The sequence below is a fragment of the Heteronotia binoei genome, chromosome 16 (genome assembly GCF_032191835.1).
Source record: "Heteronotia binoei isolate CCM8104 ecotype False Entrance Well chromosome 16, APGP_CSIRO_Hbin_v1, whole genome shotgun sequence".
NCBI classification, from domain to species: Eukaryota; Metazoa; Chordata; class Lepidosauria; order Squamata; family Gekkonidae; genus Heteronotia; species Heteronotia binoei.
This window is the reverse complement of record NC_083238.1, coordinates 7,523,926-7,546,469: the sequence shown is the minus strand read 5'-3', so window position 1 is coordinate 7,546,469 and position 22,544 is coordinate 7,523,926. Positions and strand designations below refer to the sequence as shown.

Sequence of the window (22,544 nt, the reverse complement as noted above, 5' to 3'; positions counted from 1 at the left end):
TTCATTCATTGTAGAAATATATGCTGAAAGAATGGAGAGGTGTTTTGTTCATGTCTCACTTTATAATGAACTGCATAATCCAAGCATATGTTCCGTATTTCCTTTCTGACCTAGTAGATTAGCTACAGAGGGCAGGAGCAAAGGCAGACAAAGGGAGAAAAAAAATTAATAGTATATCAAATGTCATTTGCAACAAAAGTAAGAGGAATGCAGAGACCTCAATGGGAAATGGAAAAGGAGAAAATGAAAAAGGGGTAATAGGTGACAGAAGCAAAGTATGAAAAATGTCAGAGAAGGCTTTAATAAAACATGTTTAATCATCATCACCATCATAAAAAAGCTTATTTTTTCCCCGTGGCCGAGAGCCATTGGAGACCAGAGCAGAACACTCCAAGCTTCTTCCCATCATTTCAGTCTACTGATGAGATTATATTACATCTACACATCCTCTTGTTTCTTGATTGAAGAACAAAATGAAGGTTTCTGTTCTGTGTCTCTAAGACAGTAATTGTATGTAAGATAGGCTAGTGAGCAAATTGCAAGAGTTTGGGGTGGAGGCAGCTGGGGGAGGAGGAAGTCAACAAGAAGCTGGCACAGCAAATTTCCTGTAACAGATCAAGGAGATATTGGTGGATTATAAATATCTAGATTGGTTGACCTGCCAGTTGTATGACCGTTTCAGAGGGTAGCCTTGTTAATCTGCAGTAAAACTAGCACCTTAGAGAGCAACAAGACTCTTTTTTTGGAGGGGGGGGGTATGAGCTTTCAAGAGTCAAAGTTCCTGTCACCAGTTTTCAAGCAAGTGAAATGTTTCCGCTGGGCTACTTTCAGCAAGCAATTTAAGGTCTTAAAACTGGGAAGTACCTACTGTGTTCACACAAAGAGTATAGAAATAAAGAAATGGGAATAAATAAATAGTGAGGGAGCCATTTAAGGGAGCTATCATTGTTTGCACTACAAGAAGGTTCTTGTCAAGCTTAATTTTGGATTGACTGTTAGAATGGGTTTTGTGTGGATCTTCTTTTAAATCTAATTTAGAATAGCATCACTCATCCCCTGCTGTGTACGCAAGCACAAACATATTCAGCCAGTTTTGTAGTAACTGCAGTGGTCGCAAGAAAGCTTGTAGGCTACATTCAAGGTGCAGTTTGCAGTTTGACTCCTGGACATTTTGGAAACAGTCTCTACTTATACAACAATTCATGCTATTTATATTGAACAGGACAGGCTTAGTTGCCATATCTGTCTCGAATGCATTTTGAGGTATCGTCTTAGTCTCTATCTACCCCAAATTCATTTCCAACAGTTGCCAGCCTAGTGCCTTCAAATATATTCTTCAAATATATTATAAGCAGGAAACCAGCCAGGGAGGCAGTGGGGCCCTTGGATGACCAAGGGGTAAAAGGATTACTGAAGGAGGATAGGGAAATGACTGTGAAGCTGAATGCATTTTTTGCCTCAGTCTTCACTGTGGAAGATGAGAAATGTTTACCCACTCCAGAACCACTTATTTTGGAAGGGGTGTTGAAAGACCTGAGTCAGATTGAGGTGACAAGAGAGGAGGACCTACAACTGAGAGACAAATTAAAAACTAATAAGTCACCAGGTCTGGATGGCATACATCCAAGAGTTCTGAAAGAACTCCAAGTTGAACTTGTGGATCTTCTGACAAAAATATGTAATCTTTCATTGAAATCTACCTTCGTTCCTGAAGACTAGAAGGTACAAATGTCACCCCCATCTTTAAAAAGGCTTCAAAAGGAGATCTGGGAAATTACAGGTCAGTCAGTCTGACTTCAATACCGGGAAAGTTGGTAGAAAGCATTATCAAGGACAGAATGAGCAGGCACATTGATGAACACGAGTTATTGAGGAAGACTCAGCATGGGTTCTGTAAGGGAAGATCTTGCCTCACTAACCTGTTACATTTCTTTGAGGGGGTGAACAAACATGTGGACAAAGGAAACCCAATAGATGTTGTTTACCTTGAGTTCCAGAAAGTTTTAGATGAAGTTCCTCATCAAAGGCTCCTTAGTAAGCTCGAGAGTCATAGAGTAAAAGGAGAGGTCCTCTTGTGGATCAAAAACTGGCTAATTAATAGGAAGCAGAGAGTGAGTATAAATGGGCAATCTTCGCAGTGGAGGACTGTAAGCAGTGGGGTGCCGCAGGGCTCAGTACTGGGTCCCATGCTCTTAACTTGTTCATAAATGATTTGGAGTTGGGAGTAAGCAGTCAAGTGGCCAAGTTTGCAGATGACACTAAATTGATCAGGGTGGTGAGAACCAGAGAGGATCGTGAGGCACTCCAAAGGGATCTGTTGAGGCTGGGTGAGTGGGTGTCAACGTGGCAGATGAGGTTCAATGTGGACAAGTGCAAAGTAATGCACATTGGGGCCAAGAATCCCAGCTACAAATACAAGTTGATGGGGTGTGAGCTGGCAGAGACTGACCAAGAGAGAGATCTTGGGGTCGTGGTAGATAACTCACTGAAAATGTCAAGACAGTGTGTGATTGCAATAAAAAAGGCCAACACCATGCTGGGAATTATTAGGAAGGGAATTGAAAACAAATCAGCCAGTATCATAATGCCCCTGTATAAATAGATGGTGCGGTCTCATTTGGAATACGGTGTACAGTTCTGGTCACCACATCTCAAAAAGGATATTATAGCATTGGAAAAAGTCCAGAAGAGGGCAACTAGAATGATTAAAGGGTTGGAACACTTTCCCTATGAAGAAAGGTTAAAATGCTTGGGGCTCTTTAGCTTGGAGAAACGTCAAGTGCGGGGTGACATGATAGAGGTTTCCAAGATTATGCATGGGATGGAGAAGGTAGAGAAAGAAGTACTTTTCTCCCTTTCTCACAATACAAGAACGCGTGGACATTCGATGCAATTGCTGAGCAGTCGGGTTAAAATGGATAAAAGGAAGTACTTCTTCACCCAAAGGGTGATGAACATGTGGAATTCACTGCCACAGGAGATGGTGGCAGCTACAAGCATAGCCAGCTTCAAGAGGGGGTTAGATAAAAATATGGAGCAGAGGTCCATCAGTGGCTATTAGCCACTATTAGCCAGTGGCTATTATATAATTATATATATAATTTTTTGGGCCACTGTGTGACACAGAGTGTTGGACTGGATGGGCCGTTGGCCTGATCCAACATGGCTTCTCTTATGTTCTTATGCCTCAAAGAGATACACAAACAAAGTATGGAAATGAAAGCTCTCTCATTTTTTTTTTGTCTCTGGCTTCTGGTACTCAGAAATATATTGCTTCTGAACTTGGAGGTTCTTTTTGGGCTACAAGAACATTGGAAGGGCTGTGGAAGAACAGGTTGGATGAATTTTAGCAGACAGCTGAGAGCTGGTGTTGCAGGAATTACTTGTCAGAATAGCTGAGACTTGCAGGCCCAGCACCTATCAGGGGGTGGGATGTGCAGCTAGGTTAAGGACCCGGTCTACCCCTCCATGTCCTAATAAAAAACATACACAGACATAACATTTGGATAAATGTGAAATAAAATGGCCACAACTTTGTAAGTTACAGCGGTAAGTAGCATTGGCACAGAACTGGCATACAGATCCAGCATCAACTGATAATCCCACATGCCTGCCATTCTATGGTCTTACCCCCAACCCCCAGAGGCAACAATGGCACGTCAGCTGGCAGGAGGACCAGTTAATGTGCCATTGTTGCCAATGACCAGCCTGCTGGGGGGGAGGGGTAAAACCATAGAATGGCAGGCATGTGGAATTATACCAGGGTGGCAACCACTAGGTGGTCTCCCCTGCCAACTGAGTGTAGATGGGGTGATGGAGTGGCATATTCCCTGAATCATTGTGCTTTCCTAAGTTCCCACAGTTATTTGGCAAATGGGTCTGGAATGCAGTTGGTGCCAGGCTGTGGAACTGCTCCTCCTGCAAGGGAGACAAGGCATCAGTGATGCTGTTATTGATGCCTGCTACATGCTGAACTGAAATTTTTATGTTAGCAGAAAGGCATACCAGCACCTGTCTGTGGACCAGCAGCATCACCCTTTCTGGCTGTGATGTCTGCTTGTTCACTACCCACACCACTACCTGGTTGTCACATCAAAATCTGACTTTCCTTTTACAGAATTGGTTCCCCCATATGATGGTGGCCATTACTATGGGAAATAGCTCCAAGAATGTGAGGTCCCACAGGATATCAGAGCTGAACCACTCCGCCAGCCCCTGCTGAGCACACCAGTGGCCATTGTAGAACACTGCAGCACCAGAATAAATCTGAATGCTGTTTTCTAGAACCAATGGTTGCTGCCAGATGTAACCCCATTGTAGTCTGACAGGAAGCTTAGCCACATTCTGAGATCCTCCTACATACCCTTTGTGACCCTGATGTCATGGTGTGGCATGAAGATGCCCATAGTGGCTTCTGCCAATCACCCACAAAAGGCCTTCCCAGGTGTCCAAACGTTGCAGGGGTAGTAATTCCTGGTTCCTAAAAATCCCAGATGACTTATCCCCTCGCCACTCCCTCCAACCTAACTTTTAGATGAACATTGGACCATCTGTTGAAAAGAGGGCCAAAATTTCCCACCGATGCAGCTGCCCACCCCTCTTAAGCCTCTGCAGCTCGCCTTTAATCCTGCCAGGCTGCAGTGGCTGGTTGCATTCCAGTTTACCCTCCCCCTACCACAGTGCTGCAGATGGGGCTCCATGTTAACTCACAACCCAATTTACTCCATTCCTTTTTTTTCTAAAGGCAATAACTGTTCCTCAATATTATCTTGAATTCAATTTAATTTAATTAAGCGAAGATTATTTTTAGTCTTAATAGACTGATGTGATTTATATGCTATTTGTTTTATTGTATTTTATGATTTTAGCTTGCAGTTTTAATTATTTTAACTTTTGTTGTTATCCGCACTGAGCCCGCTTGCGGGAAATGGCGGAATACAAATTAACAAAAATAAATAAATAAATCTGTTTGGAAATTTACTCCTGCAGTGTATTCTACCACTCTTCAATTCTGATTTAAGTTGCAGAATTTCTAAAATTAATTCCAACATTGGATTGTGCACAATATATTATAACTTAAATTTCTTTTAATGTACACCTATACATTGATAAAACATTTTAAACATGATTGAATGTATGATCACATCATTTTTTTTCCCTTTTGAATCAGTGTTTTACTGATGTGCACAAATGTTCCTGTGCACTGACATAATTCCACATTTTTGTAACACAAGTGTAGGTACAACTGCACCAAGTTTTATTTTTTGCAGAGGTCTATCGGTGTGCATGTGTGCATCAGTAATGCAGAGGAAAAGACACACATAAAATATATGTGAGTAAGATAAACAGAAAACTATAGCAAAATTCACGTTGTGAAAAATTTGTAAACAAAAAGGATCGTGGGGGAAATCCCAATGCTTTGGAACAGGCTTCATTTTAAGGCAGAGTTCTCCAGAGCAGCACTCCGGGAGCTCTAAATCCCCCTGCACCCTCCCCCGTGCAATGATTACTCACATCCATCCATCTCACACACAGCCACAGCAAAGAGGTGGGTGGGTAGGCAGCCAGGAGGCCCTGTTGACTGGCAGCCAAGCCCTGTCCCCAGCTCCCAACAGCCCTCATTCAGGCCAGGACCAGGTGGGAGGGGGGGGGATGCAGCTGCAGCCTCTTCCTGCCAAAAGCCAGAAAGCCACAGTAAATGGCTCCCGGTCTTCTTGTAGAAGGTGAGTGGGAGTCTTCAGGTGGGGTGTGTGGCTCCAAGTGGCCAGGCCTGGCAGAGTCCACATGGTCCTGGGGGCAGGCTTCTGCCTCTGCAGGCCATGCGAAGTGCTGCCATTGTGGCTTGGCCACTCCCACACTACTGAAGGCCCCCTTTTCAGGTGTGTGGGGGTGCAGCTCTGAGCAGCTGAGCCAGGCCCAGTGGTCCACATGGTCCCGAGGGCAGGCTTCCACCTCCACATGCTGTGTGGAGTCTGACCATGGTGGCTCAGCTGCTCCCAGGTTACTGAGGGTCTCTTCTTCAGGTGTGGGTGTGGCTCCAAGTGGCTGAGCCAGGTCCAGTGGAGTCCACATGGTCCTGGGGGTGGGCTTCCACCTCCACAAACCATTTGGAGTCTGGCTGTGGCTCAGCTGCTCCAGGGCTACTTCAGATGGGGTGGTGGTTTCCATGTCTTCTTCCCCCCTCCTCCCTTTCTCCCTCTCTCTCACATTTCTCCCCCTTCCTTCTGTCCTCCATCTGTTTGCTTTGTTTCTTTCTTTCCCTCTCCCAATCTATGTATTCTCTTTTTGAGTCCTTCTCTCTCTTCTCTTTACTTCTAGCCATCTAATGGAGTTTCCTGCACAATTTCCCTTAGCCCTGTAGCTCTTAGCCTAACCGATCTCATAGGGTTGTTGTTGTTAGAATATACTGTGGGGGGAGAAGTTTTTAAAATGTACCTGTGTTTCTTGGCCAGTTTAAGCATCTAAGAGGACAAAATTCAGCAGGAGGTTGGTTCCATGTTGTTAAATAATGCTGTTTTTCCAGTTGTGTTTTTAGTTTCATAGATATTATCTTAAAAAAAATCTTTAATTAAATGTTCAAAGGATCAACCATGTGGCAGTATATGGTGAATTTTCAGTTTTGCCTCAACTAGGAATACCAGCTCCAGGTGGGACCTGGGGATCCTCTGGAATTACATCTAATCTCTAGATTACAAAGATCAGTCCCCCTTAAGAAAATGGATGTTACCCTGGAGAAAATGATTGCTTTGGAGGGTGAACTCTATAGTATGGTACCCCACTGAGGTCCCTGTCCTTCCCAGACTCCTTCTCAAATCTCCAGGAGTTTCCCAACCTGGATCTGGCAACAATCCCCACCCCCCATCCTCCACCAGTGGCTGGGAGGTAGACCTGCCAGTCATATCTCAAGTAAACAACAGAAGGGGGGTGAACCCAGTCTGAAGATCAAATCAGGAACCTTAAAGGCTGAGCAGCTAAAAATCCAGGGGGTGTGGCATATGCAAATGAGTTATGCTAATGAGCTCCAGGAATGAACCCTGCTTTGGAGATACTGTCAGATAATTCAGAATGAGGGAGATGTAAAGAACTTCAGAATAATGTTTGTGGTTTGGGTTTAGTTTTTGCTTTGTTTCATCTTCAAAATGTAGAACATGCCTTTCTAGAAAATACTTCAGCCTCATTGCTACATGTAAAAACTGGATGCCTCTTCCCCTTCACAGAATTTGTGTACATCCTCCCTTCGTATTAGTTTGAGACTATAGTATACAGTGTTTCCATCTGCAATTGTTAATGATTTCTCATTTTCTTCTTCAGTAGAGTTTGTCGGTCTTAAATTAAATTCCCATTTTTACTTCAGAAGAAGACCTGCATCATCCAAAATTCAGATTCTTATGAGTTTGCTGAGGAGTACCCTCAATATGCCATTGTCAAAAACGAAGCACTTAATTTCAGCTAGACAAATTCTACTGCATACAAAAATGGAAAGACATGATAACCAATACATGATCCTTCATGTGTCATATATTCTTAATAATTTTCTATATATTATCCAACTGTTAATATTGCTTTCCAGATCCATTTATAAGGTCAGTTATAGGCTCAGTGTTTTGTTTTTTGCCATTGTAATTAAATATACAACAGATTCACCTCATTTTTATCCATCCCTTTCCAAAAGGAGCTCAGGGTACTCCTCCATTTTCTCACAGCAGTTTTGTAACAAGTACTAGACTAAGGGAGCATAGCTGGCTGAAGATTATCTAGTGAACTTCCTAGTTGAGCATGGATTTGAATCCAGGTCTCCCCAGTTGTAGTTCCTAACTACTACACCACACTGGCTGTATGTATCCTTGATACAACCAGTTCCTACCAAAAGCTGATAACCGTATGTGTGCGTTTACACATGCATACATACATACATACATACATACACTTGGTGTGTGCATGTTTGTGTGCGTGTTTTATATATGTGGTTATAAAATCTCCCTTTAACATATTTTCATCCCTGCTTTTCCAAAACAAACAACAACAAAACCCCACTGTGCTGGACAAAATATATAAGCTATCCTTGCTTTTTGGAATCATAGGGTGTTTTTACATTCAGTTTGATCCAGAGTTTTAGAGTCTTCAAATCACCTGCCACCATTCCACTTTAATTATTTTCCTTTTACATTGGTGGATTTGCTCTGCTCATTTTGCGTAGCCAAACTTCTATATTTCCTGCTGAAAGCATTTCAATTTGGGGCAGACAGAATACCAGTGCTTAGTTAAATGTATACGATAGCTTGGAAATGGTGTCAACACTGCAAAAACAATACAAATTTAAATTACAATATGAGGCAAGCAATGATATGTAAAAATTTCAAGTGCTGTCAGTTCTCATGCAAATTACTGCACCTTGTGGCTTTTGGAGGAGTCTTTTAAAATGCATGAAAACTTCTACAATACAAGTTTGAAACGCCTGTAGAAAAATGACTGGATCAAAACTAGTTCGAGAAAAACATTGTAGCAGCACCACTGGAATTCATCTCACCAAAACAAATGTAGATGCTTCAGGCAGCAACGATGCAAAACAGTTGTGAGAATGTTAGGTAATGTAAAAGGTGAGTTTCCAATGCAGTGATAGAGAGTCACAAACTGCCAGTGTAAAAACACCCATAGTCTAGGATAGCAGCAAATGATAGGAACCAGGCATTTTTTTTAGCAGAAATGGACAAGAATGCACTTCCGACTGGCTTGGCACCAAGGGGTGTGGCCTAATATGCAAATGAGTTCTTGCTGGGCTTTTTCTACAAAAAAAAGCCCTGATAGGAACATTGTTTCCTGCATCCATATGCACCTGCAGATGCGAAGCAGCAGAGTTGAAGAAGGGTGAAGAGTTTAATAGGGAAACAATGATATATTGGACTATTCCATTGACATTGTACTGTCTTCTAAAGGCCATCTGTGCACTCATTTTGTTCAAGATCTCTCTGCCTTTGTCTCCATTTTCTGTCTTTCATGCCAGGCATCCTCTTTTCTTAGACTTCATGAGATATTCTATGCCAGTCATTTTTGTTGGTCTATTCTTCCAACACCCAGCTGCTTCTATCTCAGCCTTTCACTGCAGCTTGGGTACATTTGCAACATGGGGTCCAAGGGTTCCTATCTGTGAAGCTATTGGGTGTGATCAGATGGGCAGGTTGCCACAGCAGGATCTCAGCTTTTAAAAAACCACTTGATTTTGTCCTGCTTTGAGTAAATGAGATAGCAGCTGATAAGCCAGCATCATAATGCTGCAAGCCCGTGGTTGTTTATCCATATTGCTACTGCATCGTAACCACAGACCCACAGCTGGGTTGGGTGTCCCCCCCACTCTGCAAATTCCCACCGTGTGTGCACAGAACCAGGCACAAGTGCTCCTGGCCATTCTATGCAGGCACTGAAGTGCACATGGGGGGGGGGGGAGAGGATGTGCCAGAAACAGAGAGGAGCAATCACACTGCTTCTGCATTTCCATGGCAGACCAAGGTGATCAGATGGCTGGAAACCCCCTATGGCAGTGCTTCACCAGGGAAGCCACCCAAATTTCCCAGTGGTTATTTACCGTAATCTGGATGGGAGTCATTTTCGTATGAGGTGAGATGTGTGCATGTGATCGTGCCCATTTAATCCAGAGGAGAGGGGTGGCTCTGGAGGGCCAAACTGCTCATCTGATCACACCCATTGTCTACCCCACCTGCCACCCTGTCTCCAGAACTGCTTGTTGCTGAGCCTAGTATGAGGCTTTGCCCTGTCAAATTCATTTTTCACTTTCTTAACGGAGGCTATACAAGCACCAATATGCTGTTGCTGACACATCCTGAAGTTGCAGAGGTTCTCATGTCACGAATTCCTAGCAGACCAGCCGATGACAAACAAAAGTGAATTTTTAGATATATAAATCAATTGCACTGTGAAATGCTTTATAATTCATGATGAGTTTGTTGGGGGAGGCTGGGAGTTTGAACCAGCACTTCTAATGTTCAGAATAAACACTCCATTGCTCTTTGTCCGCAGAGGTCAAAGCCATCAGCGGCTGTTCTTTCACGGCCTGGAAAGAATTCACAAACAGTCGTTCTCAACCACTGCTCTAAATGGATCAGTGCACTTCTATGCTTCTGGGCGACTTTATTTTTTCTTTCTGATTTCAATGATGTTATGAACATATGAACATATGAAGCTGCCTTATACTGAATCAGACCCTTGGTCCATCGAAGTCAGTATTGTCTTCTCAGACTGGCAGCGGCCCTCCAGGGTCTCAAGCTGAGGTTTTTCACACCTATTTGCCTGGACCCTTTTTTGGAGATGCCGGGGATTGAACCTGGGACCTTTTGCTTCCCAAGCAGATGCTCTACCACTAAGCCACCATCCCTCCATGTTGTTGGCCTTCCTCCTGTTGCATCGAGGGGGGGACATTTGCATGGTTTATAATGGATTGTTAAAGTTTTGCTGGTTTTCCATTCATCGCTTGGGAAAGGATTGACTTGTTTTCCTGACGTATTTGGGTTTTTCAGTGAATGATCACCATAAAATAAGTCCCACCTGTAGCTCACTCGTGAACTGAAATGTGTGTGAGATACCTCAGCAATCAAACAATGCGTTGCTAAGCAAAGTTACCCCCTTATAAGTCCAGTAAAATCAGCTGATTTAGAAGAGCATAATTCTGGTTAGATCTGCATTGAAAACCAACTAGTTTGAGTGGGTGCCTGAATCAGTGTACCAGCCGGAACCCCACCTGGTACACTTTGGCTGCAGATGCTGTCGCCAAAAAACACACACACACCCCAAATGTTTAATATTGCTGGAAAATCTAATCAGCTATTCCATAATAGTACAAGCTTGTTCGGTGTCAAAAGTTGAAAGTCACCAGAATCTAGAGCTTAAGTGCAAAAACCACAAAGTTAATTAACAAGGATTATTTCAGTTCCTTTGGGCGAGGAGCCAAAAATACTTGCATTGCAAATGCTGCTGGCTTCTTAAAGCTCGAATTTACCTTCATATTTCCATTTTGTATGAGAAACGTTCACTCATACCAAATCCATATCTTCCCAGTGGATTAGTGTACTTCATATTCCTTTTATGAATTTGTATAAAATACAATTTGGCTGCCCTGTGAAGGGCTAAAATTATTTTCACTGCAGATGCCTAGTTATATGTTATGTGTTATGATCCACACAGGTACGCTTAAGCATCAGTTTTCTGCTGGCCTTCCTCAGGAAGTTGAATTCCACCCTGGAGTGTTAAACCCACTTTGCAATCACAAATAAATCAAGGTTTGAAAACATCCTTTCCCCAGTGGCTTTCTTTGATAAGATTGAGAACTATGGTGGTGACCTCCCCCACTGCTAAATTGCAAGTATTGCACAGAGAAGTATTGTAGATCCCTGAATGAAGGCTAGAATTGTGCAGATACAGGTCTCTGTGACTCATCAGGTATGCTTATTCCCTACAATTTATCTGTCTTTGGGAATAAAATGTGCAGCTGCGCATTTGGAAAGCAAGGATTTAGACTACCTTATTTTGCATCCCCAGCAATGTATGGCCACAGGGGAAGTCAGCTTTTCTTCCACTTTAGCCATGGTTAATTATCTTATGCCTCTTTTGTTTCCCGATCAGGTTTGTAGAGAGGAAGTTAATTTAACTGAAAGCTGATGGCAGCGGTTCGCTTACTTAAATTCAATGCAAACTCCTACCTACAGTGCCAGAGAAGAATATGGCCCCTGAAGTATAGTGCCTGATGCCCAAATGTCAGGAATAATTAGATCACATTAAGGATTAATTGCTAGCTAAATTGCACTTTCTATGCTAGCTTTTTAAAAAGTGTGCCTATTCAGAAGGAAGCAACTTAAACTTCTACAACTTAAAAAAGAGGAAGGAGTAAATAAATCTTTTGAAAAAATGTTCACATCTAAACTGATGTACTGTTGTCTTTTTTGTTTATCTTGCTCAGGGCAATTTAATTTTTTTTATGATTCAGCTATCAATTACCCACAGGACCATAATTCATGTTGTGAACATCGGTTCGCACTACAGCACCTTAATCACACTGGAGAGAAGTATTGCAGGGAAGCAGGGCTGTGCATGGAGGGGGGTTTTTTTTTATCCCCAAAGAGACCCATTCTTGCCTTTCTTGCTTTTCTCCAGAGTATTAAGCATGCATTCAAATAAATTACTTCTTCAGGCTTTTATCCATTTTGACTTCTTTCTATTATGCTCCTGTTATGGTTTATTTCCTTCCGCTTTCCCCCTTTGTTCAACTCATTTACAAATTCTTGTAGCAGAGATTTTGAGAAAAGGATGGTGGTGGAGGAAAAACCAAGCAATTCTTCAGTCCTCTTTTTTCCTGACAGTGTAATGCTAGCTACCGACACAAAAGAGAAATAACAGGGCTGTGGCTGAACCAGCTAGATGGTGTTGGTTGAGCAAGCACCACAGTTTCTAGGTAATCATTGTTAGCCGGTAATGAAATTTTCAACACAAGTCCTGGAAAACAGTCAGTCTGAGCGTCAACTCAGAAGCACCATTTCACATCCTCTAGAGTGTGGAAAGGGGCCAAGGCAGTGTTTGGAACACCTCTTGGATGGTGCATTATGACACAAGACCTCACAGGTTCCCCCTTTATTTCATTCCCCACCACTCACGGTGTATTTTTTCTTTTGTTCTGTCTTTGAAAGCCATGTGCTCACCTCTGAGCTGCAATGATAGCAACATTTCTGCATCATGCCCCAGACAGGGTTTTTTTAAAGCCTATTTCTAGCAACACTGTCCTTAGGCAATACCTCATGCTTCCATGCTGCAGAGACTGAAATATCACTGCAGATGAGTAGTGCTAGATGGGGACAGGCCTGCAGCTACAAGGGGGCCTGTGCGGGCACAGCCCCCCGCTTCTGGATGAGGCCGCCTAACTTTGGGCCCCCACCAGCCCCCAGGGCCTCCTTCCCGCCACCCTCCCTTCCCTGGCACCCAAATCCTATGCGGGGTGGGTGGCAGAAGCATCCCCCAGCCAGTTAAAGCACCCGCCGATCAGCTGATCCACGGGCCCTTTAGCTGGCACGGAAGGCTGGGACTGCTTCTGCTGCCCGTCAGCCCGCTCGCGCTGTTTGAGTGGCAGGGAAGGGAGGGCAGTCTTTAAAGCCAAGGAAAAACACTTGTCAGTTTCCCTCTGCAGCATGGGCCGAGTTCAGTCAGTGAAGGAGAGGGGAATCGCTGTTTTTCCTTGGCTTTAAGGGGTGGGGTGGGTTTTCCCCCACCCCTTAAAGCCAAGGAAAAATACTTGTCAGTTTCCCTCTGCAGCGCCTTCCAAGTTCAGTCGGTGCTCTAGTAGCTGCTGCCCTCCCTTCCCCATCACCCAAATCATGTAGGGCAGTTTTATTTGAAGGGAGTGGGAGGGAAGGCTATGGGGTGGGGCTGCTGAGTGCCCCCTGCAAAATGTATAGGCCCCCCAACCTTCCAATCCTGGCTACGGCCCTGGATGGGGAGCACTTAGGAGACCCAAGTAAAAAGACTTTTTCTATGGGGGAAAAAAACCCTAAGACCATTTTATAGGACACAGATGACTACAACATTTCTTAAGAAAACTATTATCTGGAAAATCTTTGTGAAACGTCTTCAAATATTCATATGGCCCTTAGATTCTGAGAATAGCATTGCCAGGTGCTATGTGGGATGTCATGTTCTAATTGTGGAGGGAGGACTACATTATCACTAATGGTGCGTGAGAGAGAAAGAGTAGTTTAATCCACCTTTAAGCTTGGAGGGTTGCCAGCCTCCAGGTGGGGACTGGAGATCTCCCGCTTTTACAACTGATCTCCAGCTGGCAGAGAACAGCTCCCCTGGAGAAAATGGCTGCTTTGAAGGGTGGACTCTGTGGCACTGTATCATCCTGAGGCCCCTCCCCTCCCCAAACTCCACCCTCTCCTGGATCCACGCCCAAAGTCCCAGGTATTTTCCAAAACACACCTGGCAACCCTACTTCACTGGCTTATAGCTGCTGCATACAAAACTATCTAATACATGTGCAGATCTCAGAGGAGGCTTGCCCAAATGCAGCATGGAAGATATGCCTTTTTTTCCTCCCCCCCCCCTCAGAATAATAGACTTATATCCCCCATCAACTTGGGATACTCAGTCTGGCAACCTTACCCTGGAAAGCCATTAGAAGCCAATGGAATTGTTTGTTGCAACCTTTGTAATGTTTTTGATGACTGAACAATCAATTCTTCCTCCACAAGACATTTTATTCCAATTAATCTAAATGGGATTGCCTGGCTCCTCTTTTATGTTTCCTTTATTCTAAATTGATTGGAACACAAGTAGTCTGGCTGTGTCTAAATAATCATCTTAGTAGTGTTGACCTCAAGCCTTCTTTTTTATTAAAAAACAAACAAACTAGTTTATACTGACTGGGAGGAGGACATCTGCTGAATCTTTATTGCTATGTACAAAGTGTCAGGGAATTTTAATTGTGCCACCCTAAACAGAGTTAACCCTTTCGATGGACTTAGAAAGATGTAACTTCTTCTAGGATTGCACTGGAGACAGTTTAGCTTTCTCCAAATCTGACTGTGGATAATTGGCAACCTTTGAGTCAGCAGCAGGTGTTCATGCTGATCTGGTTAAACGGTTGCATAAGGAGTCTTACTCCTCTAATCCCAGCTTAAACTGCCAGGCCAGGAGAGAATAAAGGGGGGTTCTATAGGACTTGTCTGCCCCTTTGTGAAACTTGAGTGCTGCTTCAGAAACAAAGATTCCTGCGCCTTTCATTCTCTCTGTACTTCCTTTCCTTTTCCACTTGAATCCTTATACGACTTTTTGCTGGTCTTAATGTAGGGGATATGCTGCTTTCCTTCAGATGACCAAGGAGATGTATTGCTAGAAAGGAAGTGTGTGACTGCCGCTAGTCCTGCTACTGTATTGAGCCAGGTTCTCCAGGGTTTTGTATATCAGCCCATGTAAAATATAAGAGTTGTCTCTGAACTACAAGCCCTTTAATTTATGTTTATTGCTTGCATTTCTTTTTGAGACTCAAGGTGGATTACAACTGAAAACAATGCAGTAAATACAAGGCAATGTAGAGAGCTAACTTGAATAAGAGAATGCCCTGATACAGACAATAAAGCAGCATTGCCAGATTGAAGATCAAGGCACTGAAACGTTATATTGCATACAAAAGTAATAAAGTTGGATTATAAAAGTTAGAGGACTTTAAAAAAAAAAAAAAACCACATACACAATGAAGGCTGCCTTAAACTCCATAAGCATTAATCTGCTTAACTATGACTTTCTTCACAAATACCCTCCTGAATAGTTCTGTCCAACATTCTTTGCAACAATCAAAGCGTGGAGACCTCCCCAACTTCATAAAAATGCCATCTTGAGCAGTTCCATTTTATACAGCCTGTAGAATAACAGAAGTGTGAGAGTCTTCCTGACCTTGTACTGCAGGCCATTCCACCATTTGATAGTTTGTACTATACAAAATGAGTATAATTAAAACCTATTTTAAAAGGGCATGGAAAAGTTGTTTCTAGTGACTGCTCTGACTTTGCTGGCACAAACAGATAATTGCAATATTTGCAACAGGCAGATTTACAAATGACAATAATATTTTGTGGCAAAGTGGTCTGTTGAGAGGTTTGCTCAAGATAATGCCATTTCACCTTGGTCCTCAGTTGCAGCACAACCCCGTTACAAATACGCTTATTATAATAATGACATGTTTGGCCTTTAGACGTTGCAGTGCAAAGAATGCAGTCTATTTAAATAATAGTTGGATGTTATCCTTTATTCAGTGCTTGGAGGTGTGTTAAAGTGTAATGACTGCTTTTCCTCTAAAAATTACTGATGAGATGAAATGTTATTCACAAGCAGATGGCTTTCCCAAAGAAATGTGATTTTTTTTTTTTTAGAAAAAAAGAAAAAACGTAGCTGCAGTTTTAAATGTTTTATTAGATAGAGAGCACAAAGTAGTATTAGCCAGTGAAAAGGTGTTTTGTATGGACCAGGAAATAATACAGAACAAAAGATTTTACAATGCGTTTATGTATAACTGTAGAAATCACTATTCAATAACAGATTAGGCACCTAAAGATATGTAGAAAAAAAGTTCCAATGTCTTTTTAGAATTCAATTTATTCATATGAGGCCACTCTAACATTGTTGTTCTGTGTTTGCCAGTGAAATTTACTCTTCATGGAAAGCAAGAACAAAGGCCTCTAATTATATCGATTCATAGACTATGGCAGTAATGATTCAGTAGATTTTAGTGCAATCCTAAACAGAATTACAGTTCTAAAAGTAAAAATAAGAATTCATCATACTGGCACCAATAATCAAATACCACCACACCAAACAATCATCAAAAAAACCCAAACACCTCTCCAGCAAACCTTGAGACCAAGTGGGGCTGGTGATCTACTTCTGACCCCTCCACGATCTACTGGTAGATTGCGATCTACCTGTTGGACATACCTGCTCTAGCTCATCTCCACTCGTATGAATAGATTATGACTGATACTGGTGAGTTGGTAGCTGCTGCAGCTGCAGGCATGCCAACTCAGAGTTTCAAGGCAAGGTCGCACCCCCCTCTGCTTGGCCTGCAGCTTTGGAGATGTTTCCTCAGACGTTCTGGTGGCCAGGGGTCGTTTTATAGGTGGTGGAACTCATCCAGGGATTGTTATGCAGCTGTACCTACTATTCAGTGGACAAGTTAGGTGGGTGGGGAGGATGAGGAGGGGCTATCAGAAAGATTCAGGAGCTGCTCTCCGGTGAGCTCTTGCTGATTCAAGGCCTGCTGGTGGACAGTGCCACCACTGTATCCATGCCCTCCCCATGCAGCAGACTTGCTTTGGCCCATGGGAGGGGGTGTTCTTCCACAGTTTCTTTCACATAACACCCTGACCATCGCCCTGACAATGATCTATGCAATAGTTACCTCCAGGTTAGATTACTGTAATTCAGTCTACACAGGGCTGCCCTTGAGACTGACCTGGAAGCTTCAATGGGTCCAGAACACAGCGGCATATCCATATCCAACCGATGCTCCACACAGGCTCCAGATTTAGTACCAGATCAAGTTCAAGGTGCTGGTGTTAACCTTCAAAGCCCTTTGTGGTCTAGAACGAATCAGAAACAGGGCCTTTTCAATGGTGGCTCCAACTTGGTGGAATGCACTCCCAACTGAGATCCAGGCCCTGTGGAATTTGGTGCAATTCCATAAATTTTCTCTTCTTAAGGAGCTGCCGGTCAGATTGAAACTTAAAAATGTGATACTAGGCTGTTTTAAAATACTGCATCTGGACTGAACAGGGTAGAAGTCCAAAAAAAAATCAGGTAGAAACCATCAGTCCTATTTAGACCTGTTCAGAGAGTTTCAGAGTCAGTAAAAATCTTCTCTATTGGCAATTGCGCAGACAGTTTACTTATTCCTCCAAGTCAAGTGGAGGAGAGAGGAGAAAAGATAAAAGGGGGACTTCAGATGCCCAATATCACAGTACATAAAATTAACTTGTCTTATGCTGGGTAAGTGCTTGTTAAAACTTTAAAAATTCAGAAAAACCTTGGAACAGATACCTTCAGCATCTTTGTTGGGAGCCACCCACCATAACAGCTCCAAGCCTCCAAGAAATTCTTCACCAGCTTCTGGGGAGAGCCTTTTCTGACAATCAAAGAAGATAGACTGCAGATATCTCACCAGCACCGGCTGCGTCATCTCCTCTCCCCCAAACTCTTACTACAACTCTGACTCCGATTTTGATACTCCTATTCGCTTCTCTGAACCGAGGCTCTCTAAAGACCAAACATTTCATGAGGCTGGTGTCTTCCTTGCCCAATTGGATCTGAGGTTCAATCTTGTTATCCTGAATGGATTGCACCCGTATGATTCCCCTGCTGAATTTATGTTTGCCTCACCCCGGGGTTGTAGTGTGATTGATTACATGTTAATTTTACTGGCCCTGAGGGATGAGATGAAGACATTTGCTATCTCTGGATGCACTGAAAGTGACCATTTCCCATTGACCATGGCTAGCTCTGCTATCCCCCCTAAGAGTGGTTTCTTGAGTGTGAAAAGCGGTAGTGTGTCATCTAATCTACTCATGGTCATTTGGACACAGAGGGCAGCAGAAATGACTGCTAGTCTCCTAGACCCTAGAACCCTAGATAGGTTTGTAGCTCTACTGGAGACCGCACCATCAGAGTGGATTTTGTCATATGATAAGTTTGTAAATGAACTTTCTGGGATCATGATATTGCATGCGAAGCAACAACGGGGCATCAGGGAAGCCTCTACACATGGTTGGTTTGATAAAGAGTGTCAGGTGATTTACCTATGTGATATTTACCGTCACTATAGGGAGTCAAATTTAGTGCATCTCCCACTGTAATACTTTGAATTTAAAAAAAGGTCTTACACCAACTCTATAAGGATAAGCAGAAAAAGCTGGGAAACCCTCCTGCAGGCCACAATTAACAATCACTCAAGGAAATTCTGGTCCCTGATAGCCTGTTCAATGGGAAGAAATGAAGCAGTAAATAGCTTAATCACGGCCGATTGCTGGTAGAAGCATTTTTTTACAATGGTGCAATTCAAAAGGGCCTATAAAATGGCAATGTACCATCAAGCATATGGATGAGGTGAGGAGAATTCCCTTGCTCCCCCCCCCCCTCTCTCCCTGGGGCAGTAGTATAGTAAATTTATGGGCCTGTTTGGTGTAGTGAGAGCCACTTTGGTGAGAGCCAGTTTGGTGTGCGGACTCTTATCTGGGAGAACTGGGTTTGATTCCCCACTCCTCCACTTGCACCTGCTGGAATGGCCTTGGGTCAGCCATAGCTTTGGCAGAGGTTGTCCTTGAAAGGCCAGATGCTGTGAGAGTCCTCTCAGCCTCACCCACCTCACAGGGTGTCTGTTGTGGGGGAGGAAGATAAAGGAGATTGTGAGCCACTCTGAGATTCAGAGTGGAGGGCGGGATATAAATCCAATATCTTCTTCATGGAAATTGTATTGTTGGGATTACTGAAATGATTTAATCTGATTTTTATTGAAATGTTTTGATCTGATGTATGTTTTACTTACACATGCTCTGAGCCCTACATGAGTAGAGGACAGCGGGATACAAGTCAACATAAATAATAAAATAATAAAAATAAAACAAATCTGGGGCCTAGTCCTGCCACTGAGCATGTGACTAAGTGGCCAGGCCTCCCTCCCTTTGGACCACATAGAAGCCATCAGCCATAGAGAGCGGCTGTCTCATGGGGGAGTGGTGCCAGGGATCTCTGGTTATACTGACAAAATCACATTAATGTCCAATCTGGCCCTTGTAGCAAATGAGTTCAACACCTTTGATCTAAGCTATTCATTAGGTTTGCCAATAAGATTAATTGATCTAGTTTCAACTTAATCACAGCCTGGTTCCTCAACGCATGAAAGGGTATTTCTGCCAGTTTTCCTAGGCAAATCTTAGATGCTAAAGAGCTTCTTGCCAAATATGGAGTTTTCTCTACCTGTGCTTTTTAAAGATGATCAAAAGAGGCCTCCAATTTAAACTATTCTTATGCTATATTGGCTTTAGGAACACACGTTCAGCAGGAAAATTCAGATCAGTGTTTCATTAAATACATTAGTTCCAACCTTCTGGGATTATCCACAGCCTTGGATTTAATTGCCATAGATGGAAATTCATTAGATCTACCAACATATATCTACAGGTGGAGCAAGAATTCCTGGTATTGAAACTAGTGTTACTCAAAACTAAATTATTGCAGTTGGATCAAGTAAATAGGAATGAGCAAGTAGTATCTTCTAGCAATTTATCAATGACTGTCAAGGTTGAGGAATGCAAATACAATAAAGAGAGCCATTTGTCTTCGGAAAATCAAATAGTGGACCCTTCAGCTGATATCTTAAAAGTACCACTGACAATTCACACTCAACCTTCATCATTGCTAGCAACTGTCCAACTTAAATCAAAAGGGGTTTCACCTGAACCAGTCCACTCCACTCCATTGACCCCTAAAGTCAGATTGTCAAACGTTGCAGTTCTAAGAGAGGATTATGATTTTTTTAGAACTGATCAGTTAGAGAAAACCCTTTGAACTTGGCCTGGTGTTCAGCTGGAATGCTGCTGGGCTTAAGAGAACCCTTCAGGCAGGGGTGGCCCTAGGGCATCTGGCACCCTAGGCAAACCCCGGCCCCCACCCCCAGTGTCCCCATGGGCAAAGCCAGAGGGCGGGAAGGGTACATGCAGTGGCACAGCAAGGCTCTGAGTGGTGCAGAGAGGCTCTGTGCTTCCCAGCTGCCATCCCTTTGCGATTGTAGCCTGGTGGTATGGGGCATTTTTGTGCCACTCAGAGCCTTGCCATGCCACCACGCATGCCCTCGCCACCCTCTAGCTTTCCTGTGAGGGGTGGAAGGGTGCAGGTAGCAGGCAGCAGGGTGGGGTGGGAGCTGCGGAGGAGGTTGGATGGTGGCTGGGTGGTGCACGGCCTCTTCCCAACTCTAAGAAGTCCTCTCCTCCCAATCACCCAGGAGGTGGTGAGAAGGCCCACACCAAAGGCAGCTGCAACTTCAGTGCAAGGATAGGTAACAACAGTAGTCACCAATAAACCCAAAGTATGGACTAACAAAGGACCCAATGTATTGGATCTTTCTACTCATGTATTTCTAAAGATTCTGGTATATGCTATTCATGGATCAAGATGTCAAATTCTGTGGCTTTAGAATTTTAAATGAAGTCCCTCTAGTCAATTTGGATGGAGAGTTTACATATTGATCAAATAAAGGAGTAAGTATAATAGATTATTTCAGGTGGAATTCTAGCAGGAGCTCCTTTGCATATTAGACCAATTCTCCAAGAGCTAATAAAACTCTTTCAACATCAGGGAGGTGTGGCCTAATATGCAAAGAAGCTCCTGCTAGAATTCCACCCCTGGATTATTTTATTATTTCAAAATATAATGTAGATTTGGTAAAGATATTCTCGATTGAGTACTTGTTCACTTATGACCATTATCCACTTCCGCTCTCACTTTTTTCTGACATCCCTTTCAAGTTTAAAGGAATTTAAATTACTATTGTTACAATTAGTAAAAAGTTGAATTCTCAGGTGGCTAGGGACAGCCAGAGAATACTGGGGTCTGAAGAAGCTAAAGTATTATGAACTTCTATAATTCAATCAGTATGGAAAATTCTAATGAGACGTTAGATCAATTCGTTGGGCTTCTCTCTTCTGCTTTAGTAAAGTCAATTAAGACACACAGAACACCTGTGAAAAATAGCTGGTCTGACCCTGACTGACAATTTAAGTTTCAGCTTTAAAAAGACCATCTTGTATGGAGAAAGTCTGGAACTTTAGAAAGAAGAAGATTATTCCTTCTTTTGAAATTTTGTTATAAAACCTTAATTAGGTGAAAAAAAGAGGGGACATGAAAAAGCCCATCTCTCCAGGTTTTTCAAATTACTTCAAGAGCAAAACAAGAAAGCTGTTTGGCAAGATCTTTAGATCTTTTCAGTGAGGCAACAATTTAGCATCTGATATCCCATTGTCTACCTGGGAATGCTACTTTGAAGATCTGTTTAAAGATAGTGTGAGAGGTTCTACCTCTCCTTTCAGTATCAATATCTCACAGTTACCTGATTGGCCTTCAGTATCCCCAAGGGAACTTCTAGCTATAATTAAACAAATGAAAATTGTAAAGAGTTCTGGATATTACTTTCTATTGATTGCATTATTTAAGATAGACCCAGTATGGTGAGCAGAACTATTAACCTTTTAATTCACAACCAAACAGGAGTAATTCCTGAAAGCTGAAAATTGTCATTAATCACTCCTATTTATAAGAAGGGGATAAGAATAGACCCCTCCAATTATAAGCCAATTATCCTACTTCCTATATTGAGCAAAATATATGCTGCCTTTTTAATGAATAAATTAAAAGCAAGGATGGAAGAATACAGCATAATTTGGCAAGAGCAGTTTGACTCTCAGAATGGAAGAAGAGAAGACATTTGATTTAGATCCTGCCCTTCACCCAGAGTCTCAGAGCGGCTTACAGTCTCCTTTCCTTTCCCTTCCCCACAACAGACACCCTGTGAGGTATGTGGCACTGAGAGAGCTCTTCCAGAATTGATCTTGAGCAGAACAGCAATGAGAGTTATGACTGACTCAAGATCACTCAGCAGGTGCATGTGGAGGAGTGGGGAATCAAATCCAGTTCTCCCACATAAGAATCTGTGCACTTAACCATTACAACTAATTGACTGTAAATGCATACATCATTGTTTAATCCTATCAATCCTTGTTAATAAATATATTAAAACTAATGGAGAATCTATATTTGCTGCCTTTGTTGACCTTTAAGCAGCTTTTGATTTGGTATTCCATACTCGTTTGTGGGAAAAGTTCTAAGTGTCTATTGGTCCTGATTAAGAACTTGTATACTGTGGATTTTCTACATTTAATTTTTTTTTTAATATGAATCCATAAGAGTCAAAAAAAGGTGTAAGGCAAGGATGTGTCCTAAGTCCACAC

General features: G+C 42.7%; 1 protein-coding gene across 1 annotated transcript in view; it reads left to right on the top strand.

Annotated features, from left to right (window-relative positions):
- LRP1B (LDL receptor related protein 1B) overlaps positions 1 to 22,544 on the top strand; it is a 1,229,602-nt gene that overhangs the window by 799 nt on the left and 1,206,259 nt on the right. The window lies entirely within an intron of this gene.